General features: G+C 41.3%; 1 long non-coding RNA gene across 1 annotated transcript in view; it reads left to right on the forward strand.

Moving 5' to 3' along the window:
* The first annotated feature begins 233 nt into the window (after nt 1-233).
* Nucleotides 234-13,296, forward strand: part of LOC140510314 (uncharacterized) — a 31,827-nt gene continuing 18,764 nt past the window's right edge. The window contains exons 1-2 of the long non-coding RNA XR_011969190.1: nt 234-6,853; nt 7,232-7,338. This is a non-coding gene — a long non-coding RNA (uncharacterized lncRNA). The remainder of the gene's footprint in view (nt 6,854-7,231; nt 7,339-13,296) is intronic.

Raw genomic sequence — 13,296 nt, forward strand, 5'->3', positions numbered from 1 at the left:
AAAAGAAAGTAGCCTTAAAGCTTAGAGAGCACCTATGGCAAAGGAGTATGTCCTAGCTCCTGGTCTAATGGAAGTCATTAGGAAGTACCCCTTAGGTGAATGTAACTCCCAACTGGGTTCTGAGAATTACTGCCTTTTGTAATATACATCCATATATAATGCACACACACACACACATATATATGTATGTATATACAATTTATACAATTATAATTCTTTCAAAATATAATTATATATAATATAATTTTATATATGTATATAATTTTCAGCTCCACATTCTTTTCTTTCCTTTACACCTCTCTCACCCATTGAGAAGACAGAAATATAATACACATACACAGTCACAAAACATGTTTCTGAATTAGCCATGTTCTGAATAACACAACCAAGAAAAAATAAAGGGAAAAACATGCTTCACTCTGTCTCTGAATAGTTGTCTGTGTGGAGGTGGGCAGCATCTTACATCACAAGTCCTTTGGAGTTGCAGTGGGTCATTACTTTGATTAATTCTTAAGTCTTTCACGATTGATTTTCCTTATAATACTGCCTTCCCAGGTTTTTTCTAAAACCATCCCCTTCATCATTTCTCTTAGCACAATAGTATTACATCACATTCATATACTATGAGTTGTTTAGCTATTCCCTGACTGATGGGCATCCCCTCCGTTTCTAATTCCTTGCTACCACAAAGGGATTGGTTACAATTTTTTTTTTTATATATGAGTTCTTTTTGCTTTGATCTCCTTGAGGTATAGGCCTATCAGCAGTCTAGCTGGATCAAAGGCTATGGATAGTTTACCTTTGGGCATAGTTCCAAACTGTTCTCCAAAATGTTTAGATTAGTTCAGAGCTCCATCAACATTAGTGTAACTGTTTTCCCACATCCCATCCAGCATTTGACATTTTCTTTTCTGTCATCTTAGCTTAGCTGATAGGTGTGAAGTGGTACCTCATAGTTGTTTTAATTTGCATTTCTCTAATTATTAATGATTTAAAGTTTGTATCCTTTGAACATCTATCAATTGAGAAAATGACTCCTATTTTTCATATAAATTTGGCTCAGTTCTTTCTATGCTTGAAGAAAGGGACCTTTGTTAGAGAAACTTGCTGCAATCCTTCCCCCTGCCCTCCTGGTTTCCTACTTTTCTTCTAATTTTGGCTTCATTTCTTTTATTGTGTAAAAATCATAATTTTTATAAAGTAAAAAGTATCCATTTTACCTCCTATGAATTTTTTTGTCTTTGATTAATAATGAAAATTCTGCCATTCAGAAATCTGACCCGTAATTTCTTCCATGGTCCCCTAATTTTCTTATGATATCCCCCTTTATGTCTAAACCATGAACCCATTTGGAGCTTGTCTTTTATACAGTATGAGAGGTTGATCTATGTCTTGTTTCTGTCAGAATGCTTTCTGGTTTTCCCACCATTTTCTGTCAAACACCGAGTCCCCACCTCCCCAGTAGCTGAAGATAGGCTCCAGCGCTCATTTGCTTCTATGCCCTTCCACTGACATCTACTCTGTCTCCTATCCAGCACCAAGTTCTTTTGATGATTATCAGATGGGAATACACTTTGCAACTTGGTACTGCTAGGCCCCTTCTTTTGCATTTATTTTCATTGATTCCCTTGATTTTTTTGACCTTTTCTTCTCTCAGATGAATGTTATTTGTTCCTAGATCTATAAAGTAATACTCTTTTTATGCTGAATGCATTATTAAATTAAATTTATTTTATTACACATCAATTTCTGAGCATAGATTTATAAATATATGTAAAACCATACTATGTGTACTTCTATTTATTAGCTCTTTCTGTCGAGGGAAATAACATCCTTCTTCATAGGACCTTTAGAGTTGATTTGAGTATTTATGGTACTCAAAATAACTTGGTTGCTCATAATTATTCCTCAAACAATATGGCTGTTACTGTATACAATGTTCTCTTGACTCTGCTCACTTCAGTTTACATTATTTCATGCAGTCTTTCCATGTTTTTTCTAAAATCAACCAGCCCTTCAGTTCTCACAGTGCAGTACTATTCCATCACAATCATATGCCACAAATTGTTGGAGTATTCCCCAAATGATAGGCAGCCCCTCAGTTCCATTTTTTGCTATTGCAGAATTGCTATAAATACTTTAGAACATATGGGGTTTTTTCCTTTTTCCTTGATCACTTTGGCAAACAGACCAAATAGTGGTATTGCTGGGTCAAAGGGTGTATGCAGTTTTGTAACTCTTTGGGCATAATTCAAGATTACTCTCCAAAATGGTTTGGACCAATTCACAATTCCACCAACAGTGTATTAAGGTCCCAATGCCCCCTATCCCCACACCCCTTGCTGCTTTATGGTTACAGGATCAAGGGTCTGATTCATTCAATCACTCTCAAAGTAGACACTAAATCCTCCTCTTAGAATCTTGATCTTTTGACGTCTTAGGCCCAGAGGTATGTCTAATTCTTCTGGCCAATCCCAATCATTTAGTCACCTGTTGTCATCTAAGGGCTGGAAGCACTTTTCTCCTCAACTTATTTAAAGACTACTGCATACCTAGCTTGAATGATTGACTCAACAGAGGTGCCTAAGAATTGTTTCTGCTTATTTTACTCCTTTGATTGATTGATTAATTGGTTCTGTAACTCCATTGGACAAGCATTCACACTTGATAAATGTATCAGGATATAAAACATCTTGTTTTTACATTAATTGAGTAGATGAGTGTTTGACATTCCCCTTAGACTAGTCAATTTCACGATTCTTAGAGTTGCCTAGTAACCTAGTTATCACACCAGTCCTTCCTGCCATCTCTTGTCTTAGAGGGAACTTTATTTTTTTTCCAAAGAGAGGGAGAGTGACCAGTTCAAATGAGCAATTGGGTGTGGAGGGTGGGGGAGCAGGTCCCCCTCCCCAATACCTGCATGTGAGTCCTCTTTCTATCTCATGGAAAAGGAAGGAGCAGAGCATGTTTGAGTGAGTCACTCTGGTTCCTTCCGATCTATACAAAGCTTCTGATTTGAAAGAAAGGCCATCTTGTCCCTTTTAAGGGCATTTAGTCATCTGCACTAGGCTAACCAAATGCTGTCAACTAGACCTTTGATGTATTACTTTAAGAAGAAAATAAAATTGTTTGTAATTAACATAGCACATACTTGCCTATTTAGTCAGTAAAGGCGTCCTGAACCATCAGCAGTTGTCTTGACTTCGTTTTGCCACTGATCACTGGTAGCTTTGGAGGAAAGAGTGAGGCTGATGGCTTTGTGCAGCTCTGCCTCACTTATATCCAATCCATGGCCCAAAGTCAAGACATCACCCATCATTAGGATCCTCTTGGAGAATGAAGGGTGAACAGCCAAGAGCAAACAAACAGAAAGGTTAAGGAGACTTTATTAAGCCCCTACTGTCTTGGAGTTGGTTGTACTGGGGTTGTAGATTCAGAGACCAGAAAGAAACAGCCCGTGGCCTCAAGGAGCTCACCTTCCATTTGTATTTTAATGGATATTTGAGGAACCTAAAAGTGATGATTCTCTTAAATATTGTAAACATTATTTTGCTATTGTTTTACACTGTCCAGTTGTACAGTTAATGAATGATAACCCTTCAGTCCATTTCTGATACCATGACAAATTCTGACTTGGAGGAGAAATCAAATGTAGGAAATATCGGATGTGGTCAGATGAGTCTGCACTAAAAATGTACCAGAGTATATTTTGTCTCAAGTGTTTAATTGTGTGCTAAGGGATAGAGGTTGGACCTCTGATTTTACTGACATAGGGAACTCTCAGGGGAGGAAACGCCTTCTACTAATGCAGGTTGGAATCTTCTTGGAAGCTTGAAGTTTGAGAATGTTGCCCGCACTCCTGAAAGGTTAAGGATTCATAGCAGCCCTGGAACTGAAATTCCCATCCTCTCTCCATCTACTATGTCATGGTGCCTCTGTTGATGGATGCTTTTTCTATATAAGCCTATGTAGATACATATACACAGTTTCATATATGTTGTTCAACCAAGAGAGGATCAGTCTCACCCAACGGAAAATTCCCTGAAGTCTCTGGGGAGGCAAGCTGGAAATACAGCATGTTGAGCAGCCAACTTCCCCAGAAATCTGTAAGAAAGTTTTCCTTTTTTTCCTCCTTGGACTTGCTCCCATAGGATGTCTGGAATCAGTTCTGCCTGTCTTCTCTCTACTATGTGCATGGCTAAGTCAAGCTTTGTTGAGTGGCCTTGGATATAATTGAAGATGCCCTTTTAAGTGGTTGCAATTAGCATGGAGGTACCCATGGGAAGTAACATCGGAAAGACCCCATCCTCAATAGCAAATCCCTCCTCCATTTAGACTCAGAAGAGAAAGGCCTCAGTGAAAAAATCTTTCATGGGCACCCCTGTTCCTGCTTGAAATGCTGCTTGAATTTGATCAACATTGATTGACCAACAGAATACATCAACAAGAATTTATTAACAAGGCACCAATATGTGCTAAGTAGTGTAGCTGGAGTAGCAGGGACCATGAAGACAAAAACTAAAACAATCCCTGACATTATGGAGCTGACAGTTCAAGATTATCTCTGAGCATGCATCTACCAAGTAATCTTGTGGTCTTCTAAGACATGAGGAGAGGACATGCATGGAATCTGCTCTCTCCTTGTTCAGGTAAACCTCTGTGCACTCATTCCTGTGGGTTGTTAGGGCATACACAAAGGAAGGTATGGGAGAGGAAGAGGTGATGCTTGACTATACGTGGGAGCTGCCCACAGGGGAAACACTTGACCCCTCCAGAGAGCCACAATACAATAAGGAATCAATGCCATATGGAGATGGAGAAAAGGTGACAGAAACACAAAAGAAAGGAGTAAGATGAATAGGGAACAACATAGCCACTGAAGAGATTAGGCACAGAACCAGAGCAAAGAAGAGAAACCCATGAACCTTGCCCTTGCTGGCATTAGTGAGGTCAGTCCCAGAACCAAAGACTGTTAGAGTGGAGGGCTAATGTATCTCCAAAAGAAACATGGCGCCGACTACAAGGAGGCCTTCCCTGATGACCTCCAGAAATGAGAGGGGATGGGGCACCATCCTAGTCTGTGTCATTTTGGGGCTAAGTGCTCCACCCTCATTTTCTATGTCTTGCTATTCTGAAGGTTGGCAGGAGAGTTAAGGACCCTTTGGAGAGAGGAAAGGTCATCAGATATTGAGGTTTCCATTATTTACCTAGATAAAGGAATGAGCTAGAGCCTTAGAGAGATCTACCCAAACTGCAATTCTGATTTTTAAGCACTCCCAGAACCATTTTCATTGTGTCAGGTCTGAGGCTCACTTGATATACAGGTGACATGTACATGGGAAATAGTTTGTTTTAGAAAAAAAAAAGTAAGGGTACAATTTGTTGTATTAACTAAAAAAGTTTTTCTTTTCTTGGTAATAGGGATGGAAATTTGACTTGTGATTTCATTCATATAGGAAGTTACCAGATGAGAGAACTCCCTCTGTCAGTGCAGGTTGGGATCTTTTCTGTAAGTTACAGTCTTAAAGAGTTGCCTAGAACACCCGGAGCTTAAGCAACTTGGCTAGATTCACGGAGCAAATATGTGTTAGACTTGAACTCAGGTCTTCTCAGTTCCTAAGATGATGCTCTAGCCAATACTACATGCTTCCACTCAGTAGGAGCTCTTATTTCCCATAGCTTCAGAATAATTGAGTGATTGTGAAGCTGTGGCTATTTGACTTAAATAGTCTATGATAGCTTACTTGTTTCCTTTTAATGTTTTCATCAGATTCCTTCTTTATATGTGTGCCACATTTTTCTCATGAGAATCTGATGAATTTAAGAAAATAGACATATAAGTCAGTAATTGCAAATGTGTGTTGACCATGCAAAGAGGGTAATAACAAAATCTGCGATCTTTTCTAATTGTTTGGATTCTTCTCCATCTTTAAGGATCATTGAACCCCTCCAAATTGCACTGCCTCCAGTGAGAGCTGAATGCCCTTGGTTAGGTATAGCCTCTCTTGTAAATTTCATTTGAAATGCCATTTCTACTTCTTCATCTCAACTGGTCTAATTTATGAGACATTGGCTGTGCAACTACTATGTGCAAAACACTGGGATGACACCAGCTTCAAGGCTTATGGGAAGCTAGGGAGGGATTCTAAGAGGAAGAGGGCATAAAGGAGCATGCCCCAGCTGGAGCCAAGGAAACAGCAGAGGAAACATGGAGTTCAGGTAACAGCGAGTAGCCCAGTTCAGCTGGGGCATCAAGTGTGTGAAGAGAGCTCATGCACAGTGTTTGAAAAGGTAAACTGGGAGCAGATGTCTAGAGAATTTGAATTCCAGCCTGAGGAGTTTGTATTTTATCTGGGAAGTAATAGGATATCCCTGAAGTTTCTTGAGCCAGGAAGAGGATTAACATTTATTAAGCACCTACTATATGCCAGAGACTCCACTAAGTACTTTACAAATGTTATCTTCACAACAACCCTTCAAGGTAGGTGCTATTACTATGCCCATCATACAGTTGAGGAAACTGAGGGAGATCAAGGTTAAGTGACATGCCCTACACAACAAGTCAGTATCTGAGTTCAGATTTGAACTCGGATCTTCGACTCTAGGTCCAACACTCTTGCTGTATGTTACCTAGCTGCCTTGGTAGAGGATGGATATGGTTATACTTGTGCTTTAGGAAATCTTCTATGTGAAGGCTGGATTGGAGGGGAGAAAGACTGGAAGCAGGAAAACCAATTGGAAAGCTTTTGCCGAGAGTTCAAATGAGACCAGATGCGGGCCTGCACTACAACAGTGGTTTTATGATGGAGAAAAGGGGACAAGATCTGACAACTGATACGATGTGGACAATGAGGTAAAGGGGAGATGGGAGGCTCAGTCTGAGTCAAGGCCGCAATTGGGAGGATGGTTTTCTCAAGAAAAAGAGATGGAAGTTTGTAGAAGGGTTAAGTTTAGAGGAGGAAGATAATTATTTCAGTTTGAGACATTCGAGTTGCCTACTAATTGGCCTTGTGACCAATTAGCATTTTTCTTTGACAGCCTTCTCTTACAAATCTCCTAAGTTGTCTTAGGCTGGGAAGATTGTCTCCCTCTGACACTCTGATGGTTCTGCCACTCCAAAATTTGATTTGAAGAGTTAATTTAAAGTTGTTTGGAGGGGAATGTTGAGAGAACTCCCCTGAAACCTAGTCTGTACTATACCGTCTTGGCTCTGCCTTTTACACTTTTTTAGATTGGGTCTCCCCATCTCATCCTGGCTGGAAGTAGCTGTTTTCATATTGTTGTCTTCTTCTAAGCCTATGTATTGGTCTTCCCTACCATCATAGTAGCTTTTTATAGGTAAGTTCTTTTTTGTTGTTCATTCATTTTTCCAGCTTATTTCTTGGCTTTGAACTTTGTGATAAAATTGGGTTCTGCTCACCTAGGGCTGGGGAGGCACTGTCCCAAGCTTCAGGATTTTCATGTTGCTGTTTTCAGAGATAGTTCTGGGGGTCTTCAAGTTTTTGATGCTTCCAAGGTGGTGTGATCTGGGGAGAAGTGTGGTCACTTCTCCCCTGGTCTGTGCTCTGGTCTTTACCTAGGAAAGGCTGCTGGTTTACTGTAGCCACAAGTGCTAGCATTTTGTTTGCCTTGGAAATGTGACACACGCCCCTGCTCCTTTGTGACCAAGCCCCGGTGCCCTTTTCTGCTCTGGAACTATGACTCAGAACTGCTTGTGGGCAGAACTGCCAATCAGTGCCAACTGTGCCCAGTACCAGCACAGGGTCCCTTGCAGTGTCTTTATGACCAGTTATCCAACCCCCTCACTGGCTCTGGTCTAAAGGCTCTTGAAGCTGCTGCTGTACCTCCAAGGCCCTTTTCTGGCGCACCTCCTATGTCCTGGGGCTTCATTCACCCTGGTGACACAGCCTTCTCTTACAAATCTCCTAAGTTGTCTTAGGCTGGGAAAATTGTCTCCCTTGGACCCTTTGATGGTTCTGCCACTCCAAAATTTGATTTGAAGAGTTAATTTAAAGTTGTTTGGAGGGGAATGTTGGGAGAGCTCCCCTGAAACCCAGTCTGTACTATACCATCTTGTCCCTGCCTTTTAAAATTGTTTAGGTTGGGTCTCCCCATCTCATCCTGACTGGAAGTGCGGTGGTCACTCAGTGGGTCCAGACTCAGAACTGATTGACATAGAAGCTTTGAACTGCTCCATTTGTCCAACTTGGGCCAATGTGTCTTTCCTTTGGCAGTCTGGTGCCTCTCCCTCCCCTTCTCCACTTCTCCTCCTATTGCTGTTGGTGTAATTACCATATTTACTTTGTATCCTATCACTGTGCCTTTGAAATGACTGGTCCTCATACCTAGAATGCTCTCTGTCTCTGTGTGTGTGCATCTGTCTCTCTCTCTGTCTCTATCTCTCTGTCTCTGTCTCTCTGTCTCTGTCACTCTCTGTCTATCTCTAGGTCTGTCTCTGCCTCTTGGAATCCCTTGTTCCCTGCCAGGATCAGACAAAATGCCATCTTCTATGAGGAGCCTTTGGCCGTCACCATTCTCCCCCTCCAGGCCCCTCTCCCCAGTTTCTGTGTATTCTGTCTTTGTGTCACTATGTACTCTACTTACACTAGTAGAATGTAAACTCTCTCTCCCAACAAAAGTGACTTTACATTTACCTTGTGATTTCTAATTATTGGCATGTGTTTCCCCTCAGTAGAACTGAACATTCTTGAATGCAGGGCTGCGTCATCTTTGTGGCCTCGGGTACTGTGTTAGGTATAGAGCTACTTAATAAATACTTTTAAAACTGACTTTCAATTCCATCTGTACAATTATATATGAATATACACATAGGTAAGTGGCAGTAACATCAATAGCCATAGCTCTTTTATGGACAAAATTCATGGTTTGTTGGGGTTCATAAAAGCAAATATTTGGGTGGTAGGGTGTTTTGTGTGTGTGTGTGTGTGTGTGTGTGTGTGTGTAGTGGTAGTGATGATGTATGTGACTGTGTTTAGACCCATTTTCTTCTCGAGAGGATTGGCAGCTTCTTACAAGATGATAAATAAAAGCAGTCATTATGGCCCAGTGGAAAGAATACTAATTCTCAGAATAGAGGAGCTGGGATTATATCTTGCTTGGACAATTACAATTTATATGACCTTGGATGTTATCTCAGCCTCCCTGAACCTCAGTCTCTTCTTCTCAATTGAGGGAGCTGTACTCAATGACCACTAAGCTCCCTTCCTGCCCTCCATTGATAATCTGCTGATTCAATATGGTGCCTGAAGATTTTCAAGGCAAACATACCTATCAACATCCCAGATTTCCTTGGATCCTCACAACAATCATGCAAGGAATTCTAACTCTCCTTGTATTGCTGAGCCAAGTGAGGCTCAAACAGCTTGGCCTTGCCCATGCTCACACAGCCCTCGGGTCAATGCTCCATTAATAGATAAAACAGGAGTCAAAGCGCTGCCATGATACTGTTCACTAACCAGGAATCAGGTGAAATGCTCACTTACACTTCCCATGGCACGTCTTGTTCTTGAGGGATGCTGGGAAATTGGAGTATGTCCAAAAGATGATGTGCAGGTCAGTGAGGGTTCAGGAAATCATGTCTTATGAGAAAGCATTGGAAGGTATTTGGGGGAAAAAGAAAACAGAAATGACCTAATGTAATGACTTTCAGTTTGTGGACCACAGGGGCCAGGGAGGCATGGCAGGTATTCTGGGGCATTCATATATTTCCTTAATCAATAGATACTAATTATACTTATCATTGGCTGCCTGCCTATGGGGGGACTTTAGCTATTTCTTTTACCATTTAAAATGGGTCCTTATTTTTTTTTGAATGTTGGAAACCATTATAAAGGAAGCAAAGAAAGTCGATGCTTCTAGTAACCTGATTTTTAAAAAAATCTTTACTCCTGAAATGCAGCCTCAAATTTGGCTATTCATTCTTGCAGGGGCAGCAAAGAGAGAACCCCATTTGACAGCATTGTTTTTATCTGCCACCCAGGAAAAGCAAGCATGCAGGGCTCCTCCTTCTCCAGGTGGATCAGAGCTAGCATTAGGCTTATTAAGGGCAGAAGCTGATGGCATAGTGGTAAGAGAGTGCTGCACTCAGTGTCAGGAAGCCCTGAGCCCAAATACAGCTTAGCTCAGTGACCTTGGACATACTCTTTAACCTTTTTCAGCCTCAGTTTCCTCATTTGTATGATGGAGATGACAACAGCACCTATCTCCCAGGGTGGTCGTGATGATAAAATGAAATAGTATTTACAGTGTACTTTGCAAGCGTTACATAAATGTCAGGTACCACCACCACCACCATCACCACCATAATCATCACCACCACCACCACCACTAACACAACTAACACCATCATCATCTTCATCATACTTTTTTTCATTATGACACTTCTTTTTTTTCCCTCATGGCTACAACTCTGATCTTCATCACCACCTGTCTCATAGTCATTCACAGATCTATTGTTTCTCTCCATGGCAGCAGGAGCTCAGACCTGACTCCTGTTGCTTCTAGGTTAGTAATAGATTATAGAGACTTTCTGCCCCAGTGGCAATAGTGGCCTCTTCATTTCTGTTGGGAACAGATATCCCTCCCTGGAGAGCTGTCTTGGACTCCAGAGACCCTCCAGACCAAACTGTCCTTACCTGTGACCAACCTTACAAGAGCTCATTCAGCTTCTCCTTAGAAACTTACTGTGAGGAGGGAATCGCTGTCTCCCAAGGTGGTGCATTCCACTTGGGGATAAGTCTAATTGTTGAGAAATCTTGCTTTGCATGAAATCAAAATCTGCCTCTCAGTCAGTCACTTCCCCCACATTTCTCCTATTGCCCTTGGGTTCAAGAAAGAATATGTTGAAGTTCTTTTCCACATGTCAGTCTTTCAAATATTAGCAGATGACTCTCACTGCCCCCCCCCCCCTCCACCAGCACTTCTAAGTCCTCTCTTCTTTAGGCTAAACACTCTTAATTCCTCCAACCAGACCTGGTTTGACAAGGTTGTGGAAGAGTCTGGAGGCCCAGCTGTCTGGATGGAAGAGGAAGTGATGTCTAGAAAGATGCCTAGAAGGAGAGGAGGGGGCAGGTTATGGAGTGCTTTGAATGACAAAGAATCTTGTGTGGGTATACATGTATACAAATACATATATACACACATTTTACTAGAGAGTAAGTTTTAAGGCAACTCAATCTATGGACTGACTGATAAAGTTATAAAAGCAGAGCCAAATCTTTTCAAATTCATGCCAAGACTCTTCCAGTTCAGAATGCATTGAGAAATGGGACATTATGCTTGGAAGCTGGAAGTTGATATTTTGTCGTCATGCTCCTTGGAATAGAAACTCAGCTCAAAGTAATTAGCACCAATTTGAAGCATGTGTGCAAAAATAAAGCTCAAGCATCCAAAAGCAGATACATTAAATTTAACAGTTAAGAAGTACGTGTTTGTATTAGCTCCTCCTACTAGGGGAAAACTTGTTCCCTCATTCCCTTTGAAAAAGCATTCTCTCTCTTTCTCTCTCTCTACATATATATATATGTGTATATATATATCTACATATATGTATGTAGATATCTATCTATCTATGTGTGTATATATATATATATATCTCAATAGTTAGGGAACTCTCTGTCTGTACAGGAGATTTAGCCAATTTATCTCAATGGCAAAAGGCTGCTTTTCTTTTAGGCTAAGGGAGGGGAGTTGAAAGTGTGATTCTGGACATGTGGACAAAATTTCTTGATTGAAATTATGACAGGTGTGTATCACATCCTTACCAAACAAACAGGCAAAGCTTTTTCTCAGTTTCTACACCCTGCTGGAATGCCTCACCCTAGCCCCTCAGTAGGAATTACCTGAAATTGTTCTAACCCTAGGCCCTTGGGTAAGCTTGACAAGTTGAAGGTCCCCAAGCAGCCAACGTAAGTGCTCTTTCCAGCAGGACCTTGGCTATTGAAAGTCACCCAGGGAACTCAAATCAGAGCATTTGCTAGGATTGTGGCAGCTCCAACAGGAGAGGAAAGCAGAGGAGAGGAGAGGAGAGGAGATAGATATTTAGATAGATAGATAGATGATAGATAGAGACAGAGAGACAGAGAGACAGAGACAGAGAGAGACAAAGAGACAGACACAGGGACAAACAGCATCTTGGAGTCAGAATGACCTTGGTACAAATCTTAGCTCTGAAATGTACTGACTTGTGGGAAACCTCTGCTACTCACAAAAGATTTCTGCACCCCAGACAAGTCTCTAAGACTGCAGATAAAGTGGCAATTTGCATAGAAGCAGCTTCCTCACTTAGGAGTGGATCCAGACATAAAACTTCATCTCTTCAGCACAGAACCTTTATGTCAAAGTTTGAAGATAGTTGGTGTCTTCATCAGTAGAATGGGAGGTGAGGGAGCAGGGGATTGAGTGGGTTTGAGGAAAGAAACTGATGGGATTTTCCTCTCTTCTTAGAAATGACTTTTCTTTTACTGATCTCTGAACCAGTTTTCCTGAAAAGAGATAATGGCCAATGGTGGGAATATGAATATATATTTTCCTCCCTCCCTCCCTCCCTCCCTCCCTCCCTCCTTCCTTCCTTCCTTCCTTCCTTCCTTCCTTCCTTCCTTCCTTCCTTCCTTCCTTCCTTCCTTCCTTCCTTCCTTCCTTCCTTCCTTCCTTCTCTTCTTTCCATTAAGATTCATTAAGTACCTATTATATGACAAACACTATCCTCAGATACAAAGACAAAAAAAAAAAACTGGTCCCTGAGTTCAACAAGCTTGCATTCTATCAATTATATTCTTGAGTCTTCTCATGAAGATCTGTGAAAGATCCATACCCTGTATCCCACAGTTGAGGACAATCATAGGAGAAGAGCATAGGGGACTCAGTGGATCCAAATTGAAGAATAGGATGGGGTAGGAATAACACATAAGTCAACTTATGAGAGCCAAAGATCAAAGGAAGAAGCTACCCAAACTTGGGGTCTATGGAAGAGTTAGGTTGGGGAAGTGGGGAACTCAAGAAAAGTGAGTCTTCTCAGCTTTAAGTATCCTTTAAGCTCTCCCTAATGCATGCAGATAGTCTCATTTTGTGGGAAAAGCCCTGGAATCAGAGATTATTATTCAGTCGCATCCAACTCTCCATGACCCCATTTGGGGTTTTCTTGGTAAGGATATTAGAGTAGTTTGCCATTTGTTTCTCCAGTTAATTTTCAGATGAGGAAACCAAGGCAAACAGGGTTACGGGACTTGCGTTGAATCACACAGCTAGTAAATGTCTGGTGCTGGATTTGAACTCAGG

Source organism: Notamacropus eugenii, chromosome 6 (genome assembly GCF_028372415.1).
Source record: "Notamacropus eugenii isolate mMacEug1 chromosome 6, mMacEug1.pri_v2, whole genome shotgun sequence".
NCBI lineage: Eukaryota > Metazoa > Chordata > Mammalia > Diprotodontia > Macropodidae > Notamacropus > Notamacropus eugenii.